Here is a 15,566-nt window from a genome sequence, read left to right as displayed (position 1 = left end):
GTACTGACAGAAAGTCTGGCCAGTACTAAAATAAGTTTTTTTTTTTTTTTTTTTAAGAAAAAAAAAAAAGCATATTTACAAATGCTGTGTTTAGTATCCCCCCTTAACCCCCAACCTCCCTGATCCCCCCCAAAACAGCTCTCTAAGCCTCCCTCTCAGCCTTATTGGGGGCCATCTTGGGTACTGGCAGCTGTCTGCCAGTACCCAGTTTGAACAATCAAATGTTTATTTTTTTTTAATTTTTTTTCTGTAGTGTAGCTCAATCCCCCAACCCCCCCCCCCCCCCCCACGGACCAACCCCCACCACCTAAATCACACCTAAGGGTTTTTTTATAGATTTAAATTTTGTCCCACTTTTATTGTTTTGGGACACATTTTTTCCGTAGTGTAGCGGTTCCCACCCGCTCCCTCCCCGTGCACGCACCCGCGCGCGCCCCTGGACTTACCCGCCCACGATCCCGCCCCCCTCCACATGACCAGGGCCATCGATGGCCGCCACCCACCTCCCACACCGGCTCCCACCCGACCAACGATACCGGCCATCGATGTCCGGTGCAGAGAGGGCCACAGAGTGGCTCTCTCTGCATCGGATGGCCGTAAAAGGTTATTGCAGGATGCCTCCATATCGAGGCATCACTGCAATAACCGGAAAGCAGCTGGAAGCGAGCAGGATCGCTTCCAGCTGCTTTCCACACCGAGGACGTGCAGGGTACGTCCTCAGGCGTTAACTGCCTTTTTTCTGAGGACGTACCCTGCACGTCCTCGGTCGTTAAGGGGTTAAGTAACAGACAGAGGTGTTCTAGCTTAAACCTGAAAGATACAACTTCAGTATCAGCAAGAGGAATTACACTGTCCGAATCTGAAATTTCACCTTCAGATGCTACTTACGGTATTCTCCTCCTCAGGGCTTCTGGGAGGGAGCCCCCGAAAATAGCAACAATTGTGTCAGAAACCTTGCTTACTGAATGTCTGATTTTCCTCTTAAGCTTTCGCTGCAACATTGGGAAAGCAGACAACGCATCTGAAACTGCAGAAGACATGAGAGAAGCGATGTCTTTTAAGGTAACACCAGCGGGAATTATAGAGGAAGCGCAGGGCACTGCCTGTGAGGGCAGTAAAATTTGGGACACATGAGGAGAAAGATGTGGCATATATTGAACCTCGTCATTAGACTCCTGGACAACATCCGCTTTAGAACAAGTTGGCTCAGAACAAAGGTTATCCCTATAATTTAGTCCTCTCAATACATGAGGAACAAAAAGGGATTGGTGGTTCCACATTGGCATCAAAACACAAGGAATAAGAGACATTTTGCAAGGCCCCTTGGTCCATTCTGAATCACAATAGTACAATTATCAATTAAAAAAAATTATTTTGTATTAAAATATTTTAAATGCAAAAACGTTACTGTCCTTTTAAATTTAAAAGCGCAACTTTTTTACTGTGGATATAAAAAAACGTCCTACATCAAGCAGAAAAAAATAAAGAGACACCTCAGCAGCTTTGCTGAGGTGCCAACCTGACTCGCTAAACCGGAGATCCTCTTTCTCTATCCTAGAAAACGATCCGGACTCGACAGGGAAACAACACAGCTGCTTTCCGGTCCTAGAAACTCATGTTTAACGAAGAATTATGCGTTTCTAGACAGAGTCTGCAAATATCTGATCTGCTTCTAATTGTATACTTAGGCGCAGTGAAATGGTGCGCAACTCAGTAAGATCTGCCCATCGTGGGCGTTACTAATAATAACATAATCTCCCGGTCGGTATTTTTTGTGAGATAAACTGCCAGGAGAGTAACCACCAGAGCCATAAAAATGACTTGTCTCCCAGCTCCAGTGCCTGCAGCTTAATGCTGTCCAGGTCTCTCAGCATATGAGAGTTTATAGTGTCCCCACTCCCAATAATAAAGTGCATCTCCCAACTGAGCCCTTTATATTGTATAATATACTGTAGTGAAGTGCTCCCTTTTTTTCCTTTCTGAGTGTTCTGTAATCCCAGAAATAATAAAGTAGCACTTACCTCATATGTCTGCCTGACAGCAAGTCCGCTCATCAGGTTTGAGAGGTCCTCTCCCTTACATGGACCTGTGAAAGAAAAGAAATTCCTGAGTAATCCCTCAGGTTTTCAGTGTTAGGGCAGCATCAATATATGGGCGGCACGTGAGAATTATGTCCCACAAGTTCCCATTGCTCTAAAGCCACCACTGCTCTACTGAAGAGACTGATATGGACTACGGCTACACCCTTGGACAAAGCAGCACAAACTAGTACTACTTTAAAAATAATAAACTCTTGATTGAAGAATCTTTTCTAACACCTAACTTTACCACTTCCTAGCACTAACGTATGCAAAGAGAATGACTGGGTTGGGAGGGGAGATTATATTTAACAGCCTTTGCTGTGATGCTCTTTGCAGCCTCCTGCTGACCAGGAGGTGAATATCCCAATAGTAATTAAGATGATCCGTGGACTCATTGTGTCATTAGAAAGAAAAACAGAATTTATGCTTACCTGATAAATTACTTTCTCCAACGGTGTGTCCGGTCCACGGCGTCATCCTTACTTGTGGGATATTCTCTTCCCCAACAGGAAATGGCAAAGAGTCCCAGCAAAGCTGGTCACATGATCCCTCCTAGGCTCCGCCCACCCCAGTCATTCGACCGACGGACAGGAGGAAATATATATAGGAGAAACCATATGATACCGTGGTGACTGTAGTTAGAGAAAATAATTCATCAGACCTGATTAAAAAACCAGGGCGGGCCGTGGACCGGACACACCGTTGGAGAAAGTAATTTATCAGGTAAGCATAAATTCTGTTTTCTCCAACATTGGTGTGTCCGGTCCACGGCGTCATCCTTACTTGTGGGAACCAATACCAAAGCTTTAGGACACGGATGAAGGGAGGGAGCAAATCAGGTCACCTAAACGGAAGGAACCACAGCTTGCAAAACCTTTCTCCCAAAAATAGCCTCCGAAGAAGCAAAAGTATCAAATTTGTAAAATTTGGCAAAAGTGTGCAGTGAAGACCAAGTCGCTGCCTTACATATCTGGTCAACAGAAGCCTCGTTCTTGAAGGCCCATGTGGAAGCCACAGCCCTAGTGGAGTGAGCTGTGATTCTTTCAGGAGGCTGCCGTCCGGCAGTCTCATAACAGGAGGCTGCCGTCCGGCAGTCTCATAAGCCAATCGGATGATGCTTTTAAGCCAAAAGGAAAGAGAGGTAAAAGTCGCTTTTTGACCTCTCCTTTTACCAGAATAAACAACAAACAAGGAAGATGTTTGTCTGAAATCTTTAGTAGCCTCTAAATAGAACTTTAGAGCACGGACAACGTCCAAATTGTGTAACAAACGTTCCTTCTTTGAAACTGGATTCGGACACAAAGAAGGTACAACTATCTCCTGGTTAATATTTTAGTTAGAAACAACTTTAGGAAGAAAACCAGGCTTAGTACGCAAAACCACCTTATCTGCATGGAACACCAGATAAGGAGGAGAACACTGCAGAGCAGATAACTCTGAAACTCTTCTAGCAGAAGAAATTGCAACCAAAAACAAAACTTTCCAAGATAGTAACTTAATATCTATGGAATGTAAGGGTTCAAAAACGGAACCCCTTGAAGAACTGAAAGAACTAGATTTAGACTCCAGGGAGGAGTCAAAGGTCTGTAAACAGGCTTGATCCTAACCAGAGCCTGAACAAATGCTTGAACATCTGGCACAGCTGCCAGTCTTTTGTGTAGTAAGACAGATAAAGCAGAGATCTGTCCCTTTAGGGAACTTGCAGATAATCCTTTCTCCAAACCTTCTTGAAGAAAGGAGAGAATCTTAGGAATTTTTATCTTATTCCATGGGAATCCTTTGGATTCACACCAACAGATATATTTTTTCCATATTTTATGGTAAATTTTTCTAGTTACAGGTTTTCTGGCCTGAACCAGAGTATCTATCACCGAATCTGAAAACCCCACGCTTTGATAGAATCAAGCGTTCAATCTCCAAGCCGTCAGTTGGAGGGAGACCAGATTTGGGTGTTCGAATGGACCTTGAACAAGAAGGTCCTGTCTCAAAGGTAGCTTCCATGGTGCAGCCGATGACATATTCACCAGGTCTGCATACCAAGTCCTGCGTGGCCACGCAGGAGCTATCAAGATCACCGAGGCCCTCTCCTGATTGATCCTGGCTACCAGCCTGGGAATGAGAGGAAACGGTGGGACTACGTAAGCTAGGTTGAAAGTCCAAGGTGCTACTAGTGCATCTACTAGAGTCGCCTTGGGATCCCTGGATCTGGACCCGTAGCAAGGAACCTTGAAGTTCTGACGAGACGCCATCAGATCCATGTCTGGAATGCCCCATAATTGAGTTATTTGGGCAAAGATTTCCGCATGGAGTTCCCACTCCCCCGGATGAAATGTCTGACGACTCAGAAAATCCGCTTCCCAATTTTCCACTCCTGGGATGTGGATCGCAGACAAGTGGCAGGAGTGATCCTCCGCCCATTGAATTATTTTGGTCACTTCTTTCATCGCCAGGGAACTCTTTGTTCCCCCTTGATGATTGATATAAGCAACAGTCGTCATGTTGTCTGATTGGAACCTTATGAATTTGGCCGTTGCTAGTTGAGGCCAAGCTCTGAGAGCATTGAATATCGCTCTCAGTTCCAGAATGTTTATCGGGAGAAGAGACTCTTCCCGAGACCATAGACCCTGAGCTTTCGGGGATTCCCAGACCGCACCCCAGCCCACTAGACTGGCGTCGGTCGTGACAATGACCCACTCTGGCCTGCGGAAGCTCATTCCCTGGGACAGATGGTCCAGGGTCAGCCACCAACAGAGTGAATCTCTGGTCTTTTGATCTACTTGAATCATTGGAGACAAGTCTGTATAATCCCCATTCCACTGTTTGAGCATGCACAGTTGTAATGGTCTTAGATGAATTTGTGCAAAAGGAACTATGTCCATTGTTGCAACCATCAATCCTATTACTTCCATGCACTGCGCTATGGAAGGACGAGGAACAGAATGAAGCACTTGACAAGAGCTTAGAAGTTTTGATTTTCTGACCTCTGTCAGAAAAATCCTCATTTCTAAGGAATCTATTATTGTTCCCAAGAAGGGAACTCTTGTTGACGGGGACAGAGAACTCTTTTCTTTGTTCACCTTCCATCCGTGAGATGTGAGAAAGGCTAGAACGATGTCCGTATGAGCCTTTTGCCGTTGACAGGGACGACGCTTGTATTAGAATGTCGTCCAAGTAAGGTACTACTGCAATGCCCCTTGGTCTTAGAACCGCTAGAAGGGACCCTAGCACCTTTGTGAAAATCCTTGGAGCAGTGGCTAATCCGAAGGGAAGAGCCACAAACTGGTAATGTTTGTCCAGAAAAGCGAACCTTAGGAACTGATGATGTTCCTTGTGGGATAGGGATATGTAGGTACGCATCCTTTAGATCCACGGTAGTCATAAATTGACTTTCCTGGATGGTGGGTAGAATCGTTCGAATAGTTTCCATTTTGAACGATGGTACCCTGAGAAATTTGTTTAGGATCTTCAAATCCAAAATTGGTCTGAACGTTCCCTCTTTTTTGGGAACTACGAACAGATTGGAATAAAAATCCCATTCTTGTTCCTTTATTGGAACTGGGTGTATCACTCCCATCTTTAACAGGTCTTCTACACAATGTAAGAATGCCTGTCTCTTTATTTGGTTTGAGGATAAGTGAGACTTGTGGAACCTTCCCCTTGGGGGTAGTTCCTTGAATTCCAGGAGATAACCTTGAGAAACTATTTCTAGCGCCCAAGGATCCCGAACATCTCTTGCCCAAGCCTGAGCAAAGAGAGAGAGTCTGCCCCCCCCACCAGATCCGGTCCCGGATCGGGGGCTACTCCTTCATGCTGTCTTGTTAGCAGTGGCAGGCTTCTTGGCCTGCTTACCCTTGTTCCAGCCTTGCATTGGTTTCCAGGCTGGTTTGGGTTGTGAGGCATTACCCTCTTGCTTAGAGGATGCAGAATTAGAGGCTGGTCCATTTCTGCGAAAGGGACGAAAATTAGGCTTATTTTTTAGCCTTAAAAGACCTATCCTGTGGAAGGGCGTGGCCCTTTCCCCCAGTGATGTCTGAAATAATCTCTTTCAAATCAGGTCCAAATAAAGTTTTACCTTTGAAAGGAATGTTAAGTAATTTTGTCTTGGATGACACATCCGCTGACCAAGACTTTAGCCAAAGCGCTCTGCGCGCCACAATAGCAAACCCTGAATTTTTCGCCGCTAATTTTGCTAATTGCAAAGCGGCATCTAAAATAAAAGAGTTAGCCAATTTAAGTGCGTGAACTCTGTCCATAACCTCCTCATATGGAGTTTCTCTACTGAGCGACTTTTCTACTTCCTCGAACCAGAACCACGCTGCCGTAGTGACAGGAACAATGCATGAAATTGGTTGTAGAAGGTAGCCTTGCTGTACAAAAATCTTTTTAAGCAAACCTTCCAATTTTTTATCCATAGGATCTTTGAAAGCACAACTATCTTCGGTAGGAATAGTAGTGCGTTTGTTTAGAGTAGAAACTGCCCCCTCGACCTTGGGGACTGTCTGCCATAAGTCCTTTCTGGGGTCGACCATAGGAAATAATTTCTTAAATATAGGGGGAGGAACAAAAGGTATGCCGGGCTTTTCCCACTCTTTATTTACTATGTCCGCCACCTGCTTGGGTATAGGAAAAGCGTCGGGGGGCACCGGAACCTCTAGGAACCTGTCCATCTTGCATAATTTCTCTGGAATGACCAAATTGTCACAATCATCCAGAGTAGATAACACCTCCTTAAGCAGTGCGCGGAGATGTTCTAATTTAAATTTAAATGTCACAACATCAGGTTCAGCTTGATGAGAAATTTTTCCTGAATCTGAAATTTCTCCCTCAGACAAAACCTCCCTCATGGCCCCTTCAGATTGGTGTGAGGGTATGACAGAACAATTATCATCAGCGTCCTCTTGCTCTTCAGTGTTTAAAACAGAGCAATCGTGCTTTCTCTGATAAGTAGGCATTTTGGATAAAAGATTTGCTATGGAGTTATCCATTACAGCCGTTAATTGTTGCATGGTAATAAGTATTGGCGCACTAGATGTACTAGGGGCCTCCTGTGTGGGCAAAACTGGTGTAGACACAGTAGGAGATGATGTAGTATCATGTTTACTCCCCTCATTTGAGGAATCATCTTGGGCAATATCATTATTTGTGGCAGTACTGTCCTTACTTTGTTTGGACGCTATGGCACAATTATCACATAAATTTAAATGGGGAGACACATTGGCTTTCATACATATAGAACATAGCTTATCTGAAGGTATAGACATGTTAAACAGGCTTAAACTTGTCAACAATGCACAAAAAACGTTTTAAAATAAAACCGTTACTGTCACTTTAAATTTCAAACAGAAAACACTTTATTACTGAATATGTGAAAAAGTATGAAGGAATTGTTCAAAAATTACCAAATTTTCACCACAGTGTCTTAAAGCCTTAAAAGTATTGCACACCAAATTTCAGAGCTTTAACCCTTAAAATAACGGAACCGGAGACGTTTTTCAATTTAACCCCTATACAGTCCCAGATACAGTCTTTGCTAAGACCCAACCAAGCCCTGAGGGGAATACGAACCAAATGACGCCTTCTAAAAGTTTTTTCAGAGATTCTTAGATCCACACACATGCATCTGCATGCCCTGTTCTCAAAAAACAACTGCGCATTAATGGCGCGAAAATGAGGCTCAGTCTATGACTAGAAAGGCCCCCTGACTGAAAAAGGTGTCCAATACAGTGCCTGCCGTTTTATAAACGTTCCCCAAGATTATAAATGTCAATTGTTAGCCTAAATTTGAATAATATGCACAAATAAAGCAATCGATTTAGCCCATAAAAATGTCTACCAGTTTTTAGCCCATAATAAGCCCTTTATTCTGTTTGTTTTTGACTAAGAAAATGGCTTACCGGTCCCCATGAGGGGAAATGACAGCCTTCCAGCATTACACAGTCTTGTTGGAAATATGGCTAGTCATACCTTAAGCAGAAAAGTCTGCTGTTTCCCCCAACTGAAGTTACTTCATCTCAACAGTCCTATGTGGAAACAGCAACCGATTTTAGTTACTGTCTGCTAAAATCATCTTCCTCTTACAAACAGAAATCTTCATCCTTTTCTGTTTCAGAGTAAATAGTACATACCAGCACTATTTTAAAATAACAAACACTTGATAGAAGAATAAAAACTACATTTAAACACCAAAAAACTCTTAACCATCTCCGTGGAGATGTTGCCTGTGCAACGGCAAAGAGAATGACTGGGGTGGGCGGAGCCTAGGAGGGATCATGTGACCAGCTTTGCTGGGACTCTTTGCCATTTCCTGTTGGGGAAGAGAATATCCCACAAGTAAGGATGACGCCGTGGACCGGACACACCAATGTTGGAGAAATGGATTTTGGTTTAAAACCCCTGTGATGGCTCACAGGGGATTCATCAACCAGACACTGTGATTCCAATGAGTATAAGGCCAGAAAATCACTGGCTTCACTCAAATTGAAATAGTCATACTGTGGACTTGTGTCTGGTTCCATATTTACAATCTGTGCGGTTGGGTGATGTTTATAGAATTTCCGAAGGGTAAGGCCCCGAATGAACCTGTTAATATCGATTAAAATATCAAAGATATTAAATATATATATAGTATACATACATACATACACACACACTATTCTCGTTAATATAATATGCTATACAGTACTCCTAATCACACAAAAAGCAGCATTTTCATAATACCGTGAGAAATATTGCCCGATAAGCTAAACACAAGTTGTCACTTGGGTAGGCTTACATCTCATGCATACATGACAAAAATCCCTATAATGGTCAATTCCAATTGACTTCTATTATCTAATTTGTATCCTTTGTTGAAAAGATAGGCTTGGGATCTAACTGCTGATTGGTGGCTGCACTTATGCCTCTAGTCATTGGCTACGCCAATGTTTTCAGGTAGCTCCCAGCAATGCATTGCTACTACTTCAGCAAAGGATACCAAGAGATTGAAGCAAATCCGATAAAAAAATAAACTGAAAAGTTGCTTAAAAGGGACATGAAACCCAAAATGTTTATTTCATGATTCAGACAGAGCAAACGGCAGTGCCTTCTGGCAGGTACCAGTTCAAATGCACTAAAGGTCATTACCCCTTCTCACCAATCTAGAGCAGCAGTTAGTTGTAAACCTGGAACATGCTTAAAGGGACACAACCCAAAACATTTCTTTTGTGATTCAGATAGGGCATGCAATTTTAAGCAACTTTCTAATTTACTCCTATTATCAATGTTTCTTTGTTCTCTTGCTATCTTTATATGAAAAAGAAGGTGTCTTGTATTGTTTTATTTAAATGAATTGTATCCATGGACAGCGCTGCGGAATATGTTGGCGCTTAATAAATAAAGTATAATAATAATAATAATCTAAGCTTTTTTCTTGGTTCAGACCTCTGGACAGCAGTTTTTAATTGGTGGATGAATTTATCCACCAATCAGCAAGGACAACCTAGGTTGTTCACCAAAAATGGGCCGGTATCTTAACTTACATTCTTGCATTTCAAATAAAGATACCAAGAGAATAAAGAACACTTGATAATAGGAGTAAATTAGAAAGTTGCTTAGAATTTCATGCTCTAGCTGAATCACAAAAGAAAACATTTGGGTTCAGTGTCCCTTTAAACACCATATTATGTCAGCTAATTTTCTGCTCTCAGGCTCTCCATGACAACTGCTACAATTTATCACCCCACACTCCCTTGCACATGGGGCTTCTTTGATACCTGTGGGAAAAAAAATCCAGTTTTCAGGGGGTTAAAGGGACACTGAACACTAACTACATTTCATGCACCTCCCTCTAATCATGGGTGCTGCTATTATGGAACCTAGGTTACACTGCAGGTATCTGCAGGAGAGTTGCTGCACATGTGCAAACAGGTCAGCAATGGAATGTAGTGAAAGCTAGATTTACACATGGCGGCACCCATGACTAGAGGGAGGCGGAGAGTAACCTCAATACTATGCTTATAAAATATATTTAGTGTTTAACGTCCCTTTAAGGAAGGTAGCATAGTGAACACAGGCTAGGGATCATACACAGCAAAGCAGTCACTTTATTTACACAGCACCATTAGGGAGTAAACAGGCAAGAGTAGCAGATATCTAACAAGCAGAAACATGATCAAAGGCCCAAGTGAAAATACAGTCATTGGGAGTCGGGAAAAATGCCAGAAATGCAACAAACTTCAACAAAGTAGCCGTACACGGGAGGTCCCTGTACAGTGGATGCAACTTTCTAGGAATTGGAGGAGGAAAAGAAAGAAGCAGAGCTGATCTAAAAGTGAATTTGCATTAGAGTATGGCTAAATTATTACATCATAGCACAGTACAGCAGGCTAGAATAGTAACCATAGGGTTGCCACCTCAGCCATGTTTTCCTGGACATTCATGAGTTACACATGCTGCAGGGTGTGCAGGGAGGAACGTGTATTGTGTTTCTGGACAGCACTATTCATATTCCTCCCTGCACACCCTGCAGCATGTGTAACTTATAAGTGTTCTGTATTTTAAGGGACGGGTGAGAACCCTAAGTAACCAGGTCACAGGGCTAGTAGAGAGAGCATTAAATAGGAATATTACACTCATACACTACAGAGGAAACCCGTGCAATCTAGATGGAGTTATCAGATTCCAGACCTAGGCACCTGCTGCAGGTAATAAAGTAAAGCCACCACCTCAGCAGAGAAAAGGGTGCGATAAGGGGAATATGATGTTGTGAAATGGTCATTAATCAACACAGTTTGCAGAGATAATATAGGAGATAAGAGTGAAAGATACTATTATTGCACAGCTGTAAGAGGCAACTGGACATGAAAGTTTAATGCAAGTACAAAAGTCCAACACAAATGTTCAGACATTAATAATGAGGGCCAGTTCCCAGGTTACTGCACCCCAATTACAAATGGCAGGAGTACAGCCAATGACCATGCCTCAAAGGAAAACCACTGGCTTAGACATTCACATGGCAACTTATACAGGAAAATAAAACTATAACAAACCTCTGTAAATTACAAGAATGAATAAACTGCAATAATAAAAAGCAAATATAAATACAAGCTATGTATAAAAAATAATTCTGAACTAAGTGGTTTCAGTTTTTTTCTAATTTTCAGGAAAAGTGTGTTTTTTGTTGCTGTATGTATATGGCTTAAAGGGATAGGGAAGTCAAAATTAAACTTGCATGATTCACATAGAGCAGGTCATTTTAAGACACTTTTAAATTCACTTCTATTTTCAAATGTGCTTCGTTCTCTTGGTCTATACGCATATATCACACACTAGTGGGAGCTAGCTGCTGAATTGATGCCTGCACACATTTGTCTCTTGTGATTGGCCAACTAAATGTGTTCAGCTAAACTGCTAGTAGTGCAATGCTGCTCCTTCAGAAAGGAGAAAAAGAGAATAAAGCAAATTTGATAATAGAAGTAAATTGAAAAATAATTTAAAATTGTATGTTCTTTCCAAATAATGAAATACATTTTTGGTGTCTCCTATCCCTTTAAACTTGATGTCTACAAGATATTCTAAAACTTTTAATACTTTGTTTTTTATTTAAAGTTTGTTTATAAGTTCAATATGTTTTTGAAACTACATAACGGTTGCTAGAATTTGCTTTCCAGCCCTGCAAATGGGAAATGAAAGACTTCTGATCTAGAAATGTGACGAGAGACCCTTTCAGAGCTTTCCTCATGGTGTGTTCATATCATTTAGTTAACAAAGAGATAGTAGGGTGACACCCAAAAGGGTCAAAAAGCTTTCTGGCACAAGGAATGCATTCTAGGCATTATAACAAATTAGCTCTATCCTTGGAAGCTTCCTGGAATGTGAGTAGTCACCGTCAACAATGGTTAGCAGTTATCAACACATTAGGGCATTTAGCGTTTTTTTTTATATAGAAGGAGCTGATCGTTGGCTCTTAACCCAAAACTGATCCCGTAGTCAATCTCTAAAGCTCAGTTGGGTGCTTAGCTAAAAATAAATTTGTATGTACCTATGGTTAGCCCTTTACAAAAGATAGACTATCTTTATTTGAAAAAGTAGGAATGTAAGCATAGGAGCCGGCCCATTTTTTGTTTTGCACCTGGGTTTGCTATTGGTGGCTAAATGTAGCCACCAATCAGAAAGTGCTATCCTGGGTCTGAACCAAAAATGGGCAGGCTCCTATGCTTACATGCCTGCTTTTTCAAATAAAGATACCAAGGAACAAAGAAAATTGATAAAAAGAATAAATTAGAAAGTTGCTTAAAATTACATGCTCTATCTGAATCATGAAATAAAAAACTTAAATTATGTTTACCTGATAATTCCCTTTCCTTCTGTACAGGGAGAGTCCACAGCTGTATTCCTTACTTGTGGGAAATACTGAACCTGGCCACCAGGAGGAGGCAAAGACACCCCAGCCAAAGGCTTGAATACCTTCCCCACTTCCCTCATCCCCCAGTCATTCTGTTGAGGGAACAAGGAACAGTAGGAGAAATATCAGGGTGAAAAAGGTGCCAGAAGAATAAGTTAAAATTTAGGGCCGCCCATCAGAGAACACGGGCGGGAGCTGTGGACTCTCCCTGTACAGAAGGAAAGGAAATTATCAGCTAAGCATCATTTAAGTTTTCCTTCTTAATACAGGGAGAGTCCACAGCTGCATTCCTTACTTGTGGGAAATTATACCCAACTCCAGAGGACACTGAATGCAAACGGGAGGGCAAAAAGGAGAGGCAGCCCCCATCTGAGGGGCACCACAGCCTGCAAAACCCTTTCTCCTGAAGGCTGCTTCCACAGAAGCAAAAAAAACACAATTTAAGAGAAAAAGAAAGTAAGGAGGCCTAGGTAGCCCACCCTACAAATCTGATCCATAGAGGGCCTCATTTTAAGGGGCCCAAAAGGACGACTCGGCTGTCCGCAGAATGAGCCCGTAATCCTCTGAGGAGGCTTGTGTCCCGCTGAATCATATGTCAAGCGGCTGATACTCCTCAACTAAAATATAAGGAAGTCGAAGAAGCCTTCTGACCCTTACGTTTCCCAGATAGATAACAAAAAGAGAAAAAAAATCTGTCTATTCCCAAGTAGCCTAAAGATAGAACTTCAAGGAACAAATCCATATTATATGGTAAATTTTCCTTCAAGGAAGAAGGAATAGGACATAATAAAGGAACCACAATTTCTTGATTTAAATGGCGATTTGACACGACCTTAGGAGGAAATCCTAACTAGGTTTTGTAGAGCCAGCCCCATTATCGTGGAACACCAGATTAGGAGGATCGCATTGTAAGGTCGCAGTCTCAGAGACTTCTGCACGCAGAAGCAATATTTAGACGGAAAAGGAATCTTTCAAGATAACAATTTAATGTCAACCTCATGCATAGGTTCAAAATCAGCCCGATGCAAAACCTTAAGAAACAAGATCTAAACTCCACGGAGGAGCATCAGATAACCCGGCCTGATCGTAGTCAGCACCCTAACAAGAAAGAAAGAAACTGTACATCCGGAAGCTCAGCGAGCCTCTAGACCGTAAACAGACAGGGCCAAAACTGTCACAACAAGGAACAAGCTAAGAGGCCCTTCTCCAGGTTATACTGGAGGAAAGGAAAATAATCCTGGCAGATTTGATAGTGTGCCAGGACGAACCACGCTCTTCACAGTAGAAGAAGGTCCTCCACACCTTAATATAGATGACAAGGAACCAGCTTACGCGCTGGAAGGAGAAGACCATAACCTCTCAGAAAACCTCTCTTGGCCAAGACTAAGCGTTAATCACCACGCAGTCCGTCTCAGATAATTAAGATCTGATTAAGCAAAAGGGGCCCTGTACCAGCAGATCCCTGCAACAAGGTAACCCTCATGGAGGGAAGACGACATCCCTACTACGCGGTCGTGATGGAGCAATTAGTATCACTAATGCCTGCTCCTGCTAGGTTTGAGCCACCACTCGAGGAAGGAGTGATATGGCAGAAAAAGGAAAAATGTATTGAACCTCCAAGGTACCACTAATGCATCCATTAGGTCCACCTGAGGATCCCGAACCATGACCCCTTTGCGGGAACTTGGTATTGAAATGGGACGTCCTGAGCTTTTCATCCGGTGTCCCCTTCCAGTGACAATATCCGAAAACCCTCGGATGAAGACCTTATACCCAGGTAAGGGAAATCTCTGAAAAGGACATCCGTACCGGATGACCACCCCCGGAGAGTGGATCGCTGATAGCGAGCAGTAGTTGGCCTCCGCCCACTACCAAACCTGAGATACTACCCTCATTGCTAGGGAGTCTCTCATTCCCCTCAGATGGAGCTCTAGGCCACTTAGAGTAAGACAGAATAGAAACTATAAACTGGGACTAACCCAGTAGTCTAAACCTTCAGAACAAAAATATTGCCTGAAGATCCATAAAGTAATCACGAGGGACACCTCATGAGTCCACAGACCCCATGCCCTCTTGGCATGCCCTCACCATCCTGATGGACTTGCGACCAAAGTCAAATTGGCCTCGGATGGTTTAAGAAAGATGTCCCTCAGGACAAGGGGATTTGGACAAAGACACCGGAGAGCGATTCTATCAACCAGTAGTCCAGGTAAATCTGTTAAGACAGATTTGAAAACAGCGTCACTCCACTGCCTCAGCATACACCGAGCCTCGGCTGAGATGAGCCCTGGCAAAAGGAGTGAAGTCCAAGGATGGACACATGACAAATCATTACCACCAACACAGAGCCAGCCATGGCCTGAAGGAGGTCTGGAGGGTACGACCTGCTGAAGCTAACCTCACAAGTCCGATAGAAAATGTCCTCACATCTATGAAGACTAAAATAGCATCCAGGAACCCACCCTGGTGCCCTACACCAGAAAACTCTGGTCAAGAAATTCTACCATCCCTGAGGAATGGGGAAGACAGACAAAATCCTTAATGGTCTGTTATCAGACGAGACGATGGCGATTTGTACCAGAATCATCTAGACAAGGGAAGATACCGCTAGATCTGGCTTCTGGCAACTGCCAAAAAATCCCTAGATTCCTAAAAGGTTCTAGAAGCGGGAGTGAGACCAAAAAGGAGGAGCAATGTACTGGAAGTGCTGATCCAGAAACGTCAACCTTAGGAACCGGAAATGTTCCCTGAGGAGGAATGAAAAAGCATGATATCCTTCCTCAACAGTGGTCCTGCACTGCTCTTCCCTTACCAAGGGTATAGTGGACATTATAGTCTCCCTCTGGAACAAGGAGACAAGATAAGCTTGCTTAAGTACCTTAGGACCCAAATAGGATGGGAGTTCCCTCCCTCTGTGGGACCATGAACAAAACAGGATAATATCTCAAACCTCACTCTGCAATAGTCACCGGGACAATGACTCCAAAGGAGAACAAAACCTGCACCCACCTGAAGTGGTCTCCCTCTCTCTGTCTGGAATACAGAATCAAGAGAAGGAAACTGTCCTGGGAGGTTGAGATTGAAGCCTAGCTATGACCTCTAAG

The sequence above is a fragment of the Bombina bombina genome, chromosome 2, assembly GCF_027579735.1.
Source record: "Bombina bombina isolate aBomBom1 chromosome 2, aBomBom1.pri, whole genome shotgun sequence".
NCBI classification, from domain to species: domain Eukaryota; kingdom Metazoa; phylum Chordata; class Amphibia; order Anura; family Bombinatoridae; genus Bombina; species Bombina bombina.
The sequence above is the reverse complement of the archived record's forward strand: the minus strand, read 5'-3'. Positions refer to the sequence as shown.